The sequence below is a fragment of the Carya illinoinensis genome, chromosome 8 (genome assembly GCF_018687715.1).
Source record: "Carya illinoinensis cultivar Pawnee chromosome 8, C.illinoinensisPawnee_v1, whole genome shotgun sequence".
In the NCBI taxonomy this organism is placed as follows: Eukaryota; Viridiplantae; Streptophyta; class Magnoliopsida; order Fagales; family Juglandaceae; genus Carya; species Carya illinoinensis.
The window spans coordinates 13,176,427-13,196,216 of record NC_056759.1 but is presented as its reverse complement, the minus strand read 5'-3'; positions in this window follow the sequence as shown (position 1 = coordinate 13,196,216).

Sequence of the window (19,790 nt, the reverse complement as noted above, 5' to 3'; positions counted from 1 at the left end):
AGTCGAGGCAACCAATGTCTGCATTGCATTTCAATTGCTGTTTAGACCATTGTACAGAATCAGGGTTCTTTGTCTCCAACAACCACGAACCGACAAGTTTCCTGTTGCACAAATGAGCAGCAATTGTCTACCATAAAAACAAGCAGGTTTAATTTCTTTTATTTTAATATTACAAGCTTGTCATTTGGCTTATTTAATAGAATTTAAGACCCATGGTTCTAATTCCTTTGTTATAACTTATCACTAATTCCTAGGATTGCCACAAAAATTGGTAATGTTATATATGAGAAGGTTCATTGACCAGATTCAGTTTCTGCATAATAAGCCTTCACTTGTGAAATATATTCAGGAAGATCAAAATATGAGCTTTTTTTCTTTCTTACAAGTTGGAATGTTATGTTTTATCCCTGTTTTGTTCAAATGTAAATGAGACACATCTGTAAAGGGTATGAAATTCTTCACCCTGTAAATGGAATTTATCTGTACTTTTTCATCAAGAAGACTTGGTTAAGACTTAAAAAACAATCCAGGGAAGGTTTTCCAGAGCTCTAGCATGATTCAAGTCCCTCATGAGATAAAGAAAATTTCAATATTACCCTTCCACAACCAACATGTACATTGAATACCTCTCATCTCCAATTGAAGAGACTGTGCCATTGACCAAATAGTTGTTGCTGCCTGTGCACCTGCGAACACTAAATGCTGAGGAGAATTGCAACAATGAGTATGTTTTAAACAATCGAATTGATGGTGTAGAGCCCTATTCAGGATCAACAAAAGCCGAAAACGTTTAGTGCAAGAGAATGGCCAACTTCATACGGTGAAAAGCTGCATTGGAGTTAAACTTCAAATTCTTCAAAGGTCTCAACCACACATTTTCTCAGTTTTACAATTTTTTCATCAAAAAGCCCCGCCCTTCATTAGTTTTGGGACAACCCCATAGCTAAGTTCAAACAACTGAACGCCTACTTTTTTCAAAGCTTAAACTTAGAAGCTAAGAATTTCTAACAATGGCAATTGATGGCCAACCCTAACCCCATTTTGTCCATAATAAGTTCCCTTTTGTGATTTTGTAATCGGATGATAACATAATCCTTGGATGCATCTTGAATGATGTAAAAACAATACACTATTAGTATTAAACCTTATACAAAAAGCCATATATAATAGCATTATAAAACCTTGTTTACTTCTGCATATTGGCAATAAGAAAATTCAAACCAAATAAGAACCTTTTATATACATATTCAAGTGCATATATATACTAATGGTAGAGTAACATGCGAGGAATGTTTGCCCGATTGAGTTACCTGTTAGTTCAAAATCAATAAGAAAATTCAAACAGCATGCAAGAGTGATCAGTAAATTGCCTAACATACAGGAACAAACCAAATAAGAACCTAGAAAAAAAATGTATTCTAACAAAGGAACTGAAATTACAATTGGCATTTGAATTTTTCAATCACATAATAAATGTCTTGGGAAAGCATTTGAATAACAAATATTAATTGCATGCCATTATTACAAGTACCATATTTTCAAGTATGTTTCCAACAGATCAGCTTATTTCATATTCTTACAACAGAAAGAAGCATATGGTCAAAGGATGAGCCATCGAAGTTATCAAAAGCATGTTAGATCTCTTGACACGTCTCTAGAAACCATAATGAACAAAATAAGCTGTTGCTGCAATATGAAGCTACGTAAAAATGTAGTTCATTGGTGATAAGTAGCAAAAGAAGTTTAATTATGAAACTATTTCTAAATGGGTAGAATTACTTTTAAGAGTCGAAATTTCTATAATAATCTGAAATAAGCTTCAGCAGATGTATAGGCTAGCATGTAGTTCATTCCATCAGAAGCCTATGTCAGACTTTGGACACAAAATAAAATTGATTACAAGTTCAGCATTCAGTTGCATTCTTTTGCACCAGCACACCAAAGGTAAATAACAATTATTTCTACAAATTGTATTTCTCTTACTGTAACAATTTTTTTCTTGATATAAATAGCAGAAGTATCCAATGGAGTTATATAATATATATATATATATATGCTGTCTATTTAGTACCATTCAAAAACTTACCATCTAGAATTGAGATAAAATCACAGAAAATCCTAATTAGGTATTTACTTTAAATATAACCTAAGAGGAAAAATATGAACTGTAGGCAAATCTGAATATTGTTCTTTCAATTATTAGACGTATTTGTTGGGTTTTGAACTCCGTATAACCATGGATTTGGTTTAAGGGTTTACTTTTTTAAAAATAGTAGAATAAAGTATAAATTTAAGTTGGCTTTTGTTTGAATTTTGCAGTGTTTGAATATGTGTAGTGGTTTAAACAATAAACTTTCTTCCTTCAGCTTTGAAATGGAAGGTGGATTACAAAAACATAATGGGTTTTTTTAATAATGGGTTTTTTAATAATTTCTTTGTTTTGTAAACATAAACAATAATCAAAGAACGAGAAAGAACCTAGATTTAGTAAAAGTAGACTTTAAGAGGTAAAAAAGAAACAAACCGGAGAGAAGCCATACGACGATTATGGATGAGATGCCATTGCCATAGACATCGAGAATGGTGGAGTGAGATAGGACACTTGACAGACACAGAAAAGGCCAAATTTTTTGCTCAAGCAAGAAGTGATAAATACTTAAATCTCAATTAACAAAAAGTGCTTGACTTCCATAAAAAACCAATCTCTTGGAGCCATAATTCAATCTACTAGCCTTCACCTACTCTTTTAAAATTCTACATAAATTCTTCAATATCGATAGGTATTTCTTCAATAACTAATTTTTCACTACAATATGCAAGAAAAATTAGTATGATTGGAAACAAAAGACCATGTCTAAAAAATACCCAAAAAATAGAAATAAAGAAAAAACAAAACAAATATCATATCCTTACAAATTGACACATTGAGACCAAGAAAATAAAATTCTTTTTGTTGCACAAGGTCAACACTGCTCTTACTTTCTAACATGAACCACCTGACCTGTAATAACCCGATCATTTCTCTTTTATGGTCATGAGTCTCGTTATGCGTGCCAGACCTCGATGGCCCGTTTTTAAAAGATATCAAGTGATTTTTTAAAGCAAGTCCAGTATTTTAAAGGTTATAGATATTTTAAATGTTCTGAAAATATTTATATAGGATATTTTCAATGTTATTGGACTAAGCTTGATTTTAAATAACATAATAATAATATTTTTGAAGAGCTTCAAAAATGTTATAATTGTGAAAAATTATTTAATTTAAATGATTTTAGTCATTTAAAAATATTATGAGATTTAAATTATGTTAAAAAATTTAAATTAATTTGAATGGTTTTATTCCCTTCAAGTAATTAACAAGACTTCATCATTTTAATTAATGATGAAAGAATATTATTTTTTGAACTTTAGTTTATAAAATAATATTTTATCTTAATTCCTCTCAGTGTTTCAAAATTAAATAAATTTTATGTATTTTCAAATCAATACTTAAGCTGACCATTAGATCATTTTGTAAATCTCAAGATGAAGGACTTGGATTAAATACCCAAGCTTCCTCTCTTTCTCCCTCGCTTTTCCCTTTTTCTCTCTCTCTCTCCTCAATCTCCTTCTGCTCACGCATCCAGCTCCCCTCTCCCTAGTCGATTCTCTTCTCCTCCCAGCTTAGCCCCACCATCAGCCACCCTTGGCCACCGCCACCACCGGTGACTTCCCTTCACACTAGCCACTACCTCCATGCTGATTTCCTCCTCAGCAAGTCTGTCCCTTCACCATGGTCTCGCCACAGCTACCCAGCCTGAAACCCACGAGTTTCTCTCCCTAATCTCCTTCTCCTTCACACCCTGTCGTGCACCACCGCGACCCAGCCCACCTCTATTCGACGGTAGCTACCTCACAGCTTTATCGAGCTCCTCACCTCCCCCCACAGGCCTCTCTCTCTCTCTCTCTCAACCTGAAATGGGTTTCAAGCACGGGTTTCTCCCCATGCGCCGTCATATGCGGCAACCTAGGCTACCAACCAAGGCCTCCCCTGACCACCATGGCTTCTCCTTGAGCTCCTCCTTGCCAGCCAAGCTCTCCACTTCTCCCATGCTCTCTCACTCTCTAATGGGTTTCTCCACCCATTTGGCTTAGATTCGCTGTCCTCTAGCCACTATGCGGCCACCACAGCTCCACCGCACCTTTCTCAAGCCCTCCATGGCCAGCCATCAACCAACCAAGCCTCCCTCTCCATTTCCATGCCATGAGACCCACGGCCCAAACCCCTTCCACGAACCACCATGTTGCCACCGTGTGCCACCTCGGCACCATCATGAGGCCACTACTCTAGGACTACGACCAAACCCTTCTCCACTTACGTTTTAAGGGACATTTTATCAAACATCATGTGTGAACTTTCGAAACCCAGTATTTTCCATCACCAAGAGTTTGATCTTACCCAAAAAATAATTTACACTATTTAGACCCATCAACACCAATGAATGTAATCCAAAGCACCAATTCAAACAACCCAAAATAATCCAATGTAAACCAAATAATCCAAAACGCATGAAAATAAACCAAAAGCTACTAAAGGGACAAACGTAAACCACCGAAAATAAATCTAGCACAAGTGACTACTAAATGCTATTGGAAGAAATATTTAAAGCCACCTAGAAGAAGTTCAAACACAAGTAACTACCAGAAATACCAACACTGAATTGAAACTAAACTGAAATGAGGAATAATTTAAACGTGAAAGAAATGAAAATAAGACATGAATTTAACAGTAAGGCTGGAATTTGCGAAGAAAAGATGTTGTGATCGAAAGTGAGGCACGGTGGAACTTTGGAGTTGGCTAAAAAACACTCTACAACTCTCTAGCAAGAACCCCTCTAGTTTTTTGTCCTCCTCTCCCCGTTATTGCCCATTTTTGTTCCCCCAAGTCCCACTTTTGCTTTTCACCAAAACAACCCCCTAGGTCCGTGCCTTTCAAAAACTTCTAGTTTCTTTTAGCTCTGACGTAAAACTTCCTCTCCTTCTGACTTATCCATGCTACTTTCCTCTAGTGGCTGTATGTTCAAGAAGGGAAAGAAAACAGGGACATACTCTGCTGCAGCAGTCTTGGAATGAGGCGTGAACTGATATGGTACTTCGGTATGGTGAGTTTGTAGAAGCTTGAGAATTGTTGCATGAGAGTGTTTCCTGTGAGGTGCAATTTGAGTGCTTGAGTTGGTGAATTTGCAAGAGCTTGCGTGTGAAATGGATCCATAAGGAAGAGTTCGCATTGATAAAAAAAAAAATGGGAAAGAAATTCTCATGCTGTGCGTCTGTTTAAAAATGAGTGCTTTTTAAGGGAAAAGTAGAAAAGGCCAATGTCTTGCTGCGGCTTTCTTTTGTCTCCAATGAAGAAAAAGTGTCAGTCTTCTTGTGTGAATTGCAATCCAACCTTCAGTGGAGTGAAATGCATGGCTGTAGCATGAAACCCATCTTCCGTAAACTTGAAAGTGTAGTCTGTGAAGTGTGCTAATGCAGGGATAAAATGTGAGGTGAACATGGGTGCTTTCCATAAGGTTGCAATTACTTGCACGCATCCAAAAATTTAGCTTGCGTGGTCCCCATTGAAGAGTCAAGCCAAAAGCTCCTTCCATGTTAATTTCTTTTCTTTATTCTATGCATGGGTCCGACATCTTTTATGTATATTTTTCTTTCACTCACATGTTTATATGTTCCAAGCTATTGGAAAATCCCAAGCCCGCCAATGCTACCAATTTTAATCTTTATCCTACCATTTCAAATCAGAGTATTAATATCCTATGAACGCCAATAGAAGTGCCTTATTTAAAAGTGGTAAAAAAGAAAAGAAAAGAAATAATACGAAACAAATAGGAAATCAAAAATAGTCTAAAGAGAAAAATGGAATATAAAAAATGCGTTATGTATTTGAGAAAATATTGCCTAATTAAATCACAGGTTATAAAATTAAGTATAAACCATGATATTAACCAATTTCAATCACAACTCAGATTTATGCTTCTTAATTTTTTTTTCTATCTAAAACTAATAAAAATGTCAATGAAGTAATTAAAATACATTGGTTATAGATATAAAATATGCAATAAGTTAGCTTAATCAGGACTCCTAAAACCCTTTCTACTCACCTTAACATGTCCCTCTTGGATTTTGGCCAAGCTAAAGCCTACTAGAAGATCAAGTGGGTCAAACATCCTGATTGGGAGCCTAATTTTATCTTTTAATTCATTTAAAAATAGCTTAACTTGTGTGGATCAGACAATCTACACAATCTGTTGGATAGGGTTGCAAACTCCTCTACTGTTCCCGTTTTTCTTAATCTAGTTAAGGATTCCATAGGATCGTCATACGAGCTAGGACCAAATCTAATGAGTAAAGCCTTAACATTCCCAATCATTTATGGCTTCCAAAACCTTTACCTCCCAAGACCAAACCATGGCCTTACCTTCCGTGTGGAAAGACGCCAGTCTCAATTTTTGTTGAGGCAGTGTGTTATGGAGTAAGAAAAATTGGTTAGCCTTATATAGCCAACCTAGGGGATCATTCCTATGAAAAGAAGGAAACTCCAATCTCACTGACCTTGGAATCAACTCACCATTGTTCTCACTAAAGGCCCTTGCCTGTGATGTACTCATGAAGTCAATTCCTCATGCTGATGTCCAGAATTTTTCTTTTGCAATTCGATAGTTAGCACTGCCAGTTGTTGGACCGTTGCATTAGATTGTCTTTTGAGAGCCAACACCTTAGTTTCTAGTTTTTTAAACTGAGACTCAGTCGATTTCTTCAACCCATTCAAGCCATCCTCCAATTAATTCATTCTACTACCTTCCGCCATGGAAAACGAAGCTACCAATGATAGATTAGTTCTAGATACCAACTGTTATATGCCTGATGAGAGGTTAAAGAAAGTTAGCTCACTTCAAGGGTGAGTGCCTCCAAGAATAAGAGAGCGAAAAATATTGTTGTATTGATACTCTGATTGAGGAGAATCGTCCATACATGGGAAGCTTTATGCTTTAGAATCGTAACCAACTTACAATGTAAAGATAAAAGCTACAATGTAAAACAACAAGTAAAATAAAAGGTAGACGTTCAATAAGCTGGGCTCACAACAACACACTATGGGCTAAGCCCAACCTCTAAAACTAACTTAAGACTGGTCCATTCTACTTCTTGTTTATTGAACTGACTGGATAAAAGGGCTTGAGAGTGAGCCTATTAGGCCCAAAGGCCCAAACTACAGCGAAACCCTAAATCACCATGGTCCTTCTTCGAATCACTACTTCATTCCCCTTTTCTGCCGTTGCCTCCATGATGTCGTTGGCCCCCTGGTCGCCTTCCATAACAATGGTCATCTTGTAATAGTGGGTGAGGGCGATTTAAGGTGGGTTGCAGTGGTGTGGTTGGCCGTTCAGCTTGAGTGGTGTTTCCATGGCTAAGGAGATCAGGAGGGAGAAAGAGAAGCTAGAGATAGAGAGAGAGAGAGAGAGAGGGGTTCTTCTGAGGGGGAAAATAAAACTAGTGGTTGCTAGTGGAACATGCGGATTCATTCTAAAATCAAAAAATATAATAATTCAATTCAACATTCAATGATTTTTATTTTTCTTTCTTCTTTCTCTATCTATGTTTCCATTTCTTCCCCTTTACACCAACACCTCAACAATTTCTCAAAACTGTTTCTTTCTCTCCCCTGTATTACTCACCATCATTTCTCCACCTAACATGATTCATAGAATGGGCTATGAATCTCAACTGGGCAGAGAGGGTGTAAAATAAAAATTCTGAAAAGTTAAAATAGTTTACTTTATGATCTATCACAACGTGCAAATAAAAAAAAAAAAAAAGATCTATGTGTTCACAAATTTGCAAATCACACAACTAAAAAATCTACAACCCAGTCAATCAGCACAAAGCAAACACTACAAACCTGAAGATGAAAACATGCACATCAAACAAGCAAAAAAGAAAAAAAGAAAAAAAGAAAAAATCAGCTTCAATGAAATGAAAGGAAAAAGACCAAACATTGGAAAAAAAGAAACTTTAAAAGAGAAAACGAAGACACAAAGACCAAAAGAAGAGAGCATATGTAGAGAATAGAGAAGACATATAGAAGAAGAAGGGAAAAAAAGTTTGCTTTCGGAAAGTAGAGGAAAGAGAAGTTGCAAAGGAAAGAGAAAAAAAAAGGACTAAAGTTGCCGACCCTCTGATGCACCAACACCAAAAGACCTAGATGCCCTCACTTAAATGTACACAAAAAAACAAAATATAAGGATATAAAAGACACGACACACCAAACACGGACTACACATGGAACACAACAAAAATCACTATTATTATAGAATATATTTATCTTCTATATATAAAAGCATCAATCCGAAAAGCGATAGTGCTTTTTGTTCTAATATTTTGCTTCCTAATTTTATCCTTATGTGTTTCTCATTTTACTATTTCAATCCTCATGCAGCTTCCTTTCACCGCTATAGTGAGTTTCTGGAAGTTGGAAAACATTTCCACTAATTTGTTTCCATTTTTGTCATTGATTTTATCATCAAATTCCCTTTTCTATTGTCTTCTTTCCTCTTTTGCCGATTGTGTCTATTGTCTTTTCTACTGAATCTTTTTTTTTTTTTTGAAAATCTATCTCTTAAATGTGTTGTACTTATCTCATCCCCAGTTTCCTTGAATCATTTTCCTTCCTCTTTGTCGGTTTTTCATGTCTTCTATTCCTCACTTTCTTACACAAACTTCTCGTTGGCCTTGGAATTCATCTTCTTCCTAGGGATTCATGGCATCATGTGGGTATGCTTTTTCTCGTTTCTCTTTTCACTTGAAGATGTTTGAATTTCTACAGGCTAACCAAATAAATCATACGCATATGCATGAAACCAAACCAAACCCAAATATAATTTATAAGATGTTTAAATTTCTACAAGTTGAGTAAATAAATCATATGTATATACATGAATGAAACTAAACTATAATATATTAGATTTAAAAAAAAAAAAAAACTTGCTAAGAGGATTCGACAAACAGAGAGGGGAGATATGAGAGATCCTTAGATCTAGACCCCAAAGCTACCATTTTTGTTAGTTCTCTTTAGACCACACGTTGCTGAAATAATGAGATCAATAGACATGCATCAAATTGGATGAAACTAGACACCAAATTGGACGAAACAAACACTATGTAATATGTGTGTAGATCTAAACAAATCGATGGTGTGAGGATTTAAAAAACAGAAACAAGGGAGATCTGAGAGATCCTTACACCAAGGCACTGAGGCGGCTTGAGGTTGTAGGCCATGGAGGGTGGTGGCTGTTGTTGGTGGAAGTTGGACAGAATAGATAGAAGAGAGGAGAGAGTACGACCAAGTGATGGAAAGACACAGAGAGAGGAAGATGGAAGAGAAAGAGTTGCAGAGATAGATGGTGGGAGGAAGGCGGTGGTGTTATGTGCTAAGTTCGTGGTTAGTGTTCGAAGTTCTAGGGTGTCAATTAGTGATATGGGTTTCTCAATGTAGATTACTATACAGGTCTTGGCCATTGTGCCTAGGGTTAGTTGGAAGTTATTGTATTTGTTTTTAGTAGTGACTTATGTGTGCTTATTTAGGAATATGACACAGTCATGGCCACGTTAGACGTGTGGATTTAATGGTCGAGCGGGTCAGTAATTTACTTGGTCTAGTAGCAATTATTTGAAGTTGTTTATAAATATTATATGTATTCATCAATGAAAGAAAGTGGATTCTATCTATAAAGTTGTAGAATATTTGGAGGTCTTTGGCTCCTCAAATTGCCAAAATTTCTTGTTTTATATTTACTATCACTATGCACCTAACAAAGTGGTCTTAGAGCCACATTCTTGCAATATGAGTGAAGGGACTCGCAACACACAAGTCTCTGAAGTTGTGGCTAATCTTAAAGGGGAGACTAACCATCTGAAGGATGAACCAGTTCGCCAACGACAATTGTTGGAAAATGTATTGTAGTAACTCATCATTCTCACGGCTAGTTATGATCAATTAGCTCTTATAGTGGGAAATGCTAACTCTGAAGAAGGTTCTTCTAGGGGTGGAGGTAGTAATGTGAAGTTTAATGGAAACCATCTATTTGAAGGACATGGAGGAATTCAGGCTCGTACATTGTGATTGAATTTTCCTAGATTTGATGGAACTAAGCCCATAGAGTGGATCCTCAAGGTCCAACAACTTTTTGCCTATTGTAATACCCTTGATGATCACCGGCTCCAAATTGCATCTTTCGTTGTGGAAGGAAAAGCTCTTTCTTGGTATTGCTGGCTCGTGGATTCATGTTTAGTCCACACTTGGGAGGAGTTTGTTTTAGGCCTCAAAATGCTCTTTGGGCCCTTTGCATATGAAGATCCAGTAGGAGCTTTTTTTAAGCTTCGACAACTATCTAGTGTTGAAGAATATCAAACCCAATCCGAACTCTTATCTAATCGAATTAGTGGACTCATTGAAGAGTTTTGCATCAGCACATTTCTTAGTGCCTTACATGATGATTTGAGAGTTGTCATTACTATGTTCAAGTATTAATCTCGTGATGATGATCTCCAACAACAGTAGAAATACTAGGACCTAGAGAGTAGATAAGGAACATTATCAGTCAACATTATCAGTACACTAGAGCTAAACTAACATATATCTATGTAGCGGCAATGAGAAGTATAAAATTTCGATTTTCCTCTCTCTGCCCTAGAGTAGAGGTTCTTTTCCTCGTCGGCATACGAGTAGTTCGTTGGTAGAAAAGATGGCTGAGGGGTTGAACTCACTGTATGCCTCATTGTCCCTCACAGAAAAGGAGAATGAAGAAGTGTTGGTGGAGTCTAGTATGGTGGAAGAGGTTCTCGATAGGGGGGAAACACTGTTTGATTTTGTGTCTTCTCACTAGAAAACACTATAATCATGAAGCGTTTAAGGCTACTATGAAGAAAGTGTGGAGACCAATTTTCGGGATAAAATTTAGGGATCTGAATACAGTTTTCACGTTGGTAGAGTTTGAAAACGAGGGAGATAAATCCAAGGTTGAAAGGGATGGTCCGTGGCATTTTGACAAACAACTGATACTCTCGAAAACTTTTGAAGGTGCTATGCAACTTAGCTCAATGCAAATCAAACATGTTGCATTTTGGATGCGTATCCATGACCTCCCTTTAATGGCTCAGAACTATTATGTGGGCAAAAGGGTGGAGAGCATGCTGGGCGAGTTTGTTGAACTAGACTTAGAAAAAGGGGAAGTTGAATGGGGTGAATACATGAGGGTTAGGGTAATGGTGGACATAACCCAATCGCTTCAGAGGAGGAAATGATTAAAAATTGGAGAAGGTAAAGCCTATTGGGTTCGATTTTCGTATGAACGTTTACCGGACCTATGCTATTTCTGTGGGGTGTTAGGCCACACAATGCGAGGATGGGAAAAAGCTCCAGTGGAGGTTTCTTCAGATCAATTGCAATACAAAGAATGGATGAGGGCTACTTTTGGTTCCAATCGACGAGAAGGGAAATGAGATTCTAGACCTCAGCGTGGATATTCATCGACAGGGGATCTGGGAATCCCATCAGCGTCACAGTCAAAAAATGCAAAGGACCCGATTCTCTCAAAGCCCTTTCCGTCTACAACAGAGCCAACCCAACCAGCAGTGTAGGATTAGAAAGAGGGGGGTACTTCAAAGCTTCCTACGAAGATGAACCCGGTGGTGATTATAGACTCAACGTATGATGACGGAGCTCCTCCGATCGAAGGAGTGACTCTAACTTTGGTGGCGGCTTTGATAGCCTCGGATGAGATCTCAGCTGCTCTGGTGGAGGTTCCAATCCTGGGCTGTTTGGATTTGGATCCGGGCTATGCAGATATGAATTTGGGCCCCAGCCCTATGGGCTTTCTAGTCCAAGTGGATTGGTCTTGAGAGACCAGTTTAATCCAAAGCCTAAAGCCACTCCTAAGAAAGCCTTTCTAAAGCTCGACCTCTTCAAAAGGGAAACAGACATGAGGAGCAGGGGAACAAGCAGAAACAGATTATATCCAGGACAATTCATCTAAGTGGCTGAAAGAGAAAGGGAAAAGATGTTGCAGAAGAAGAAGATGTCACTAGGAAGAAACACCATGGGTTGGGTCCCCTTAATCCCGAGCTATTGGCGGTGGCTGAGGATCAACCCCCCCAAACACAATGAAGTTTTTCAGTTGGAATCCGCGTGGGATTGGGAACCCACGGGGAGTCTGAACACTTCGTGACCTGCTTACAAAGGAAGATCCCGACATGGTATTCTTGCAAGAAACTTGTTTGACAGCTTCTCAATGGGTTTTCTGTAAGCATACTCTCGGCTTTAAAAACTGTTTTGTTATTGACTCTATCGGACGTAGTGGTGGTCTAGCTATGTTATGGAAAGATGAATGTGATTTGCATGTCATTAATTATTCTAAGAATCATATTCATGCTTTAATTAAGAATTCTGTTTTCGAGGGGGAGGCGGGTTTAATTACGGGTGTCTATGGACATCTGCAAACAGAAAGGAGGGAGGAGGTGTGGTCTTTGATCAAATCCTTGGGGCAGGGAGTGACTAGTCAATGGTTGGTCTTTGGAGACTTCAATGAAATCCTCAACCAACCTGAAAAAAATGAGGGGACGTATAGAAGTGAGACATATAGAGGGTTTTAAATCTGTTTTAAATGAGAGGGGCCTTAGGGATTTAGGCTTTTCTGGGAGACCTTTTGTGATGACCCGCTTTTACGTGTATTTTCACTGAATTTTTTTTTTATTTTAATTAATATATTGGTTTATTTATTTTAAATTAATGTATTTTAAATTGGTTTTAATTTATTTGATGTTGTGTTTAATTTATTTTAGTCGTTTTACGGTTTTTAATATCGTTTTCGGCAGATCGGTTTTTGGTCTCTGGAGTGAGGATTGGACCTCATTTCTTTTCTTTCCTCTTTTTCTTTTTCCCTTTTTCCTTTTCTTTTTCTTCTTTTCTTTCTTTTCTTTCTTTTTCTTCTTCTTTTTCTTCCTGTTTTCTCTCTCCCCGTGCAGCCCCCTTCTCCTACCCCTTCCCATCGCCGCCCTTTTGACCGCTCATTTCTCCACCGTCCGGCCACCGTTTAGTGCACTGCCACCACCATTCTCTTCCCCTTCCACCAGAGATCATCCCCACCAATTTTCAGAGCCATCGGACCAGCCGTTAGCCTTCGAGAGCCGCCGGAAGTCGCTGCACCTGCTCTATTTTTGCCCCGGTCGCCGGTTGCTTTCGCAGCCCAGACCCGCCGCTCGCCAGTGACGTGGCCTACACCACCCACCCAGTTTTCTTCCCCTCTCACCGGTGAACATCCCCTCCAAGTTTCACCTCCATCCGAGCCACCGTTAGCCGCCACGAGCTCCTTCAAGCCATACGGTTTTTCACCGTTTCCGGCGCCGTCGCACCACCTCCGGCCACCATCTCTTCATAGCTTCTTCCCCTACCTCTTGCCGACCTAAACCACCCATTTCCGGCCTCGATCCGTTGCCGGAGCCGCTCCCACGAGCTCAACTCCGTTCAGCCCCTTTTTGGCCTTCGACCGCCATTTCCACCACCACCCACGGCCAAAACTCATTTCCCTTAACTTCATAAATATCTCAAGGTCATTCCCTATCAATCCCGAGCCTTGGTTTGTCCCCGTTCGAAAATGGGTAATTTATTACCCACGGCAACAGTGTAAATTACACTGTTACGTTGCTCTTCCTCCGCCGTTTGCAACGCCGCGAGCTTTCTAAAAATACCATATACCGCTGTAAGTATTTTTCAAACTTTACTTTTAGATTTAAATATATTTTGCTCATTCAATAAATATTTATCTGTTGGTTGGCTGATTCCGGACTGAGTCCAAGGAGTTCGGGGGTCGGATGGGTTGTGGACGGAGTGCTTGGTTTTGTTGATTTATGTTGGTTGATTATTTTTGTGCATTGATATAGCATTTACATGGTGCATGCACGTGTGTTTTTGTTTAATTGTGAAAAGCCTGTTTATTGGCGTAAGTGGACTTACGGGTGCGTGTGTATCACGACCCCAAGCCGGGATGGGGTATTATCTCAGTGGAGCTCCTCTAGTCGCTCGGGAGCGGAATAAACTAAGTGATGTCCCCTGGGTTGTCGCTGAGCGACGACGGGAGTGGGGGCTAGGGGGTGCTTGGCTACGAATGGGCTGGGCGCGGAACCGGGTATCGCTCTACGCACCGACTCCGTGGCCCTTCGCTGGCGAGGGCTAGAGGATGCTTGGCTACGAACACACGGGGCGTGGAACTGGGCATCGCTAGTTAGGTGTCACATGCGTGGTGGTACTCTGCGGTGTGGCACTGGTGCCAGGGTGTGCGGATGACCCCTAGGGGAGGTCATGGTGCATACGGGTTAAAATGGATTATGGTCATACGCAAATGTGACTTTTGGCATGATATTTGGAAAGGTTTGTTTTTGGGCCGAATGAGTTTTTTGGCGTGTGTGGAAAATTATGTTTTATGGGTTTTGCGCATTGGCATCACTTCATGCATATTGTTTGAGTTCTATATATTTTTATCTGATGGTGTTTGGATTTTACTTACCTGCGGTACCATTTTTGGTTCCGTAGATTTTGGTGCAGGATTCGAAGAGGAGGAGGAGGCTGAGCCCGAGGATGCGGCTCCGCCGGAGTTTTGAGTTGAAGTAATGTTTTGTAGCTGTTTTTAAAACTATATTTGTGTTATGTAATATTTTATTTATGTATGTTTTGAACAGCTTGTATTATATTAAGAAAAATTCTGGTACTTAGTTATATGACTTTCGTTATCCGCTGCGTTTCCTTTGCACATTTGTTGCTTTTACACACACTTGGTACTCGTCGTTAGGGTGGTGACCCGAGTTGTCATCATCCGGACTTCTCGATTTTCCCGTATTCGGGCGTGGGGATTTGGGGGCGTCACAGGTGGTATCAGAGCGGTTTGGCTCTAGGTAAAACCACATGTCCCGTAGGTAGTACCAGAATGTTTTTAATGTTGTGTTTTAAAATTTATTTTAAGTAAAGTTGCTTTTGAATATGTTTTAATTGTTTTATTTGTTTGAGCTTGTTTGCTTGTTTTTATTTATTTGGTTATGTTTTTGCATGCTGGTTTCTTTTGTTTCTTGCTATGTGGTGTTGGTTTTGGTTTTTGGTTTTATGATGGTTTTATTTATTTTTCTTGAAGGGGTCAAAGGTTATGTTGTGGCAGGAAGGCGGTATAATCGAGGATACTATTATTAGGCTTGAACCTTTAGTGTAGTAGGCTTGAAATTTTTTTGCGATGTGGTTTGCTTTTATGATGATTGAGGTCAAGGTTTTATAGAATTTATGTAACGAGGCTATAGTATAGGAGAGTGTAGGTTCAATAAACTTTAAGGATGTGTTTAAGGGAATTTTGTTTAAGGATTGGGGTCTATTGCCACTGTGAGCTGGTAGCGCTTTAAGAAAGAATTTAATGATCGCTTCTTTCCCGCTCCGTGAGGCGGCAAAAAGCAAGAGAGTTCTCAAGCTTAGTCCAAGGGAGCATGACCGTGGAACAGTACGCCCGAAAATTTATTGAACTTGGGCGATTTGCTCCCCACCTCATCGCCACAGAAGAAATGCGAGCCGAGCGTTTCTAGGAGGGTCTACGTCTTGATATACGCCGTATGATGGTCAGCCACCGGATATCCACTTTTTAGGATTTAGTGGATGTGGCCACTCTTGTGGAGCGAGAGAATAATTTGAGAATGGGCTCCCCTCCAGGACATAAGAGGCGGAGTTTTTCTGGTGAAGGAAGTAGTTCGGGTTTGCCTCAGAAGTTTGTTCAGTAGACTGGGATTCGACCATTAGCAGCCTCGGGAGTGCGTATGGGAGGACGAATGCCAGTTTGTAGAAGATGTAATAGAGCTCATGGAAGCGAGTGTCGTCTGGGTAGTAACCAATGTTTTGAATGCGGCCAGACGGGACATCTTGCTCGTGAGTGCCCTAGTCGAGTTCAAGAAAGCCGTGGAGCTCGTCACAGTGGTAAAACTAACCAGAGGCATTTAGCTCGGGCTCATGTGCGCAGTGACTCTTGGTACCGTTGGAGGCGAGGTTACGGAGACTCAGAATGCTAGAGTCATGACAGGTAGGGGTCTAATCTAATCTTTAGTGATGAACGCCTTGTGTGGTTTCTTTTTCTTATATTATAGAGGCTTAGAGAGAGTGGCATGAGCTGGGTGATCTTTTAGGGAAGTAGAATAATTGAGTTCTTTAGTTCCGTGGAGTTTATGAAATGGTCTATAGCGTAGTAGTTTGTAAGTTCAACAAATTTCAAGGATAGATTTTATGAAATTTCATTAAAGTTTTAAAGTTTGGGGCCTTATAGATTTTAGGAAAATAAGTTTATGGTAATTAAGGTGTTAGGTTCGACAAGCTTTGGGGGGGAAATAATTAAGTTTCGAGTTTTAGATTTCGTGATTTGGATAAGTAATTTGGTGGCAAATAAGGCTTTAGATTTTACAAGCTTTTAAGGTAAATGTTTCGGATTAAAGCCACCAATCTTGAGAATTTCAAAAAAATGATTTATTATCTATTAATGTTTTAGAATTTGAAAGATTTGAGAAGTCGATTTTTCTATTATGGGATGTAAGTTCTTTGATCTTAGAGATTCCGGGAGATGATTCTTGTTTGATTTAAGGTTTTAGAATTGTAGAATTGAAGGACTGATTTATAATTGGAATTGAGTTCTTAGTTTTACAAACTTAGTGCTGTGGCTTGATCTACTCTAGTGAGTGATTAGTTTGTAACCATTAAAATGGGGTTGATTAGAGTTAAGTTATTGATATGAAATTTTTTTTCTAGAGTAGATTCCTTTGAGAATTGGAGGTAATGATCTAGTTCGTGTTTTTCATTGAGGATTGAATATATTGAGCTAGTTTAGAAAAATATTTACTGTTAACCCGAGGTTGTAGTGGCAGATTTTAGGAAATGATTCTATCGACTCGAAAGATATAGGTCCATCAGGGTGTTGGAAATAGTAGATTTTGTGATGGTATTAAATACGATTGAATTTGAGGTTATATGATCTGCAGACTTTTGGGAATGGATTATTAGCAGGTCTAAGGTCATTCTCGGTACCAAACTTTAAGCAATGGCTAGTTGCTGATTTAAGGATATAAGTTGAGTAGATTCAGGAATGATTCTTGTTGAGTTGAGGATATAAGTCCAGGTGATGGAAATGTAATAATGGATCACTTGTACGTTTGAATGATTTGTGGTGTTGGCTAAGAGTACATGAGATCGATAAGTAATAATGGTAAGTGCGTATGGATTTTGGGGAGTGCTGGTTCTACTCTCATCTATTTTTGGCTTGGTAGGAGTTGATGAGGAATCTGTGTGATAATACTAAATTCAAGAGATTTTGGCTCTAAGTCATTTGGTAAGTTGAACGGAATGTACAGTCGAATCGGGTTACCCATTGGGATGATGGTTTGAAACGACTGTTGTATTCATCTTGAGAATTAATTGCGACTTGAAGTCATAGGAATTTAAATTGGTGAGGCTATACTTTTATTTGGAGATCAAGTATCCAGTTGGGAGAATTGGGGATATGGTTATTTAACTTGAAAGGAGATCGTTAGGTCACCATGTGGGGTGTATCAAGTAATAAATCTTGGAAGTTGAAACTTATGCATCAAAGGTGGGTAGCATGATCATATGTATGAAGTAATAAAGCAGTAGGATCCTTGAATGTTGTTTAATAGTTTTTGATGGATTGAAGATTTAAACAGTATGACCTGTCTTGAGATGTTTTTTTTGCGAAGTGCTATGAAGGAATTAGTTGTGCTAAAACTATAGCTTTTGAGAGTACAAGTAGGTGGGTGAGTTACCAAGAGCGTTTTGATTATGTCTAGGTGATGTCAATGGTAGTTTATAATGAGTTTGAAGTATGGGATATCGGATAGAAGTTATAAGCGCTCTCGTTGGTTGGCCGGGAAGGACTTGGGCCTTTTGGAGATGTTCCTTATCTTTAGAGGAGACATGTGTATTTTGGGATGGTGTTATGTGGTTTCAAATTGGGGCCTGAAGGTTGATTAGTACTGGTTTCTGTCATCAATCAATGGATGTATTTTTGCGGAATGTCGATTTTCGTTTAGGGCAGCGATGGCCAACTGAGGAATGAGTGGAGATTTGTAGTTTTTGGAAGTATATGATTGTGGTAAACGTTTTCTTGTGGTTAGGTGTGGATTGAGCTTGTACTTCATGATATTAATTTTAAGGATATAGCCTTTATGTATGTTGGTGAGTTATAAGAGTGCGCGCGAAAGCATAATTTTTGGAGATTTTTAGAAGTTCAAATTTTGTATCGATTTTGAGGAATTAGTAGTAATTCAGAGTTTTAATGAGAGATTAATCTTTTGGTCATGCAAATTTTATTTATTGATGGTTAATTTCGGGAAGTGGCTATTAGGTTACCAAGGTTGGAATAGGATGAAAATTCGGAAAGTAAAGCAAAGGCGTCGTCGACATTAGCAATTTATGGTATAAAGTTAATAACAATTGGTTTTGTTGGGAGTTGTCGACGTTATGTATCTCTCAAATATGTTCATAGTTGTACCTTGTATCTGTTTGGCGTTGATGGTTGATCTTGCAAATTTCGAGGACGAAATTTGTTTTTAAGGGGGGAGGATGTGATGACCCGCTTTTACGTGTATTTTCACTGAATTGTTGTTTTTATTTTAATTAATATATTAGTTTATTTATTTTAAATTAATGTATTTTACATTGGTGTTAATTTATTTGATGTTGTGTTTAATTTATTTTAGTCGTTTTACGGTTTTTAATATCGTTTTCGGCAAATCGGTTTTTGGTCTCCGGAATGAGGATTGGACCTCATTTCTTTTCTTTCCTCTTTTTCTTTTTCCCTTTTTCCTTTTCTTTTTATTCTTTTCTTTCTTTTTCTTCTTCTTTTTCTTCCCGTTTTCTCTCTCCCCGCGCAGCCCCCTTCTCCTACCCCTTCCCGTCGCCGCCCCTTTGACCGCCCATTTCTCCGCCATCCGGCCACTGTTTAGTGCACCGCCACCACCATTCTCTTCCCCTTCCACCAGAGATCATCCCCACCAATTTTCAGAGCCATCGGACCAGCCGTTAGCCTTCGAGAGCCGCCGGAAGTCGCTGCACCTGCTCTGTTTTTGCCCCCATCGCCAGTTGCTTTCGCAGCCCAGAACTGCCACTCGCCGGTGACGTGGCCTACACCACCCACCCAGTTTTCTTCCCCTCTCACTGATGAACATCCCCACCAAGTTTCACCTCCATCCGAGCCACTGTTAGCCGCCACGAGCTCCTTCAAGCCATATAGTTTTTCACCGTTTCCGGCGTCGTCGCACCACCTCCGGCCACCATCTCTTCACAGCTTCTTCCCCTACCTCTTGCTGACCTAAACCACCCATTTTCGGCCTCGATCCGTTGCCGAAGCAGCTCCCACGAGCTCAACTCCGTTCAGCCCCTTTTTGGCCTTCGACCGCCATTTCCACCACCACCCACGGCCAAAACTCATTTCCCTTAGTTTCATAAATATCTCAAGGCCATTCCCTATCAATCTCGAGCCTTGGTTTATCCCCGTTCGAAAATGGGTAATTTATTACCCACGGTAATAGTGTAAATTACACTGTTACATTGCTCTTCCTCCGCCGTTTGCAACGCCGCGAGCTTTCTAAAAATACCATATAGCGCTGTAAGTATTTTCCAAACTCTACTTTTAGATTTAAATATATTTTGCTCATTCAATAAATATTTA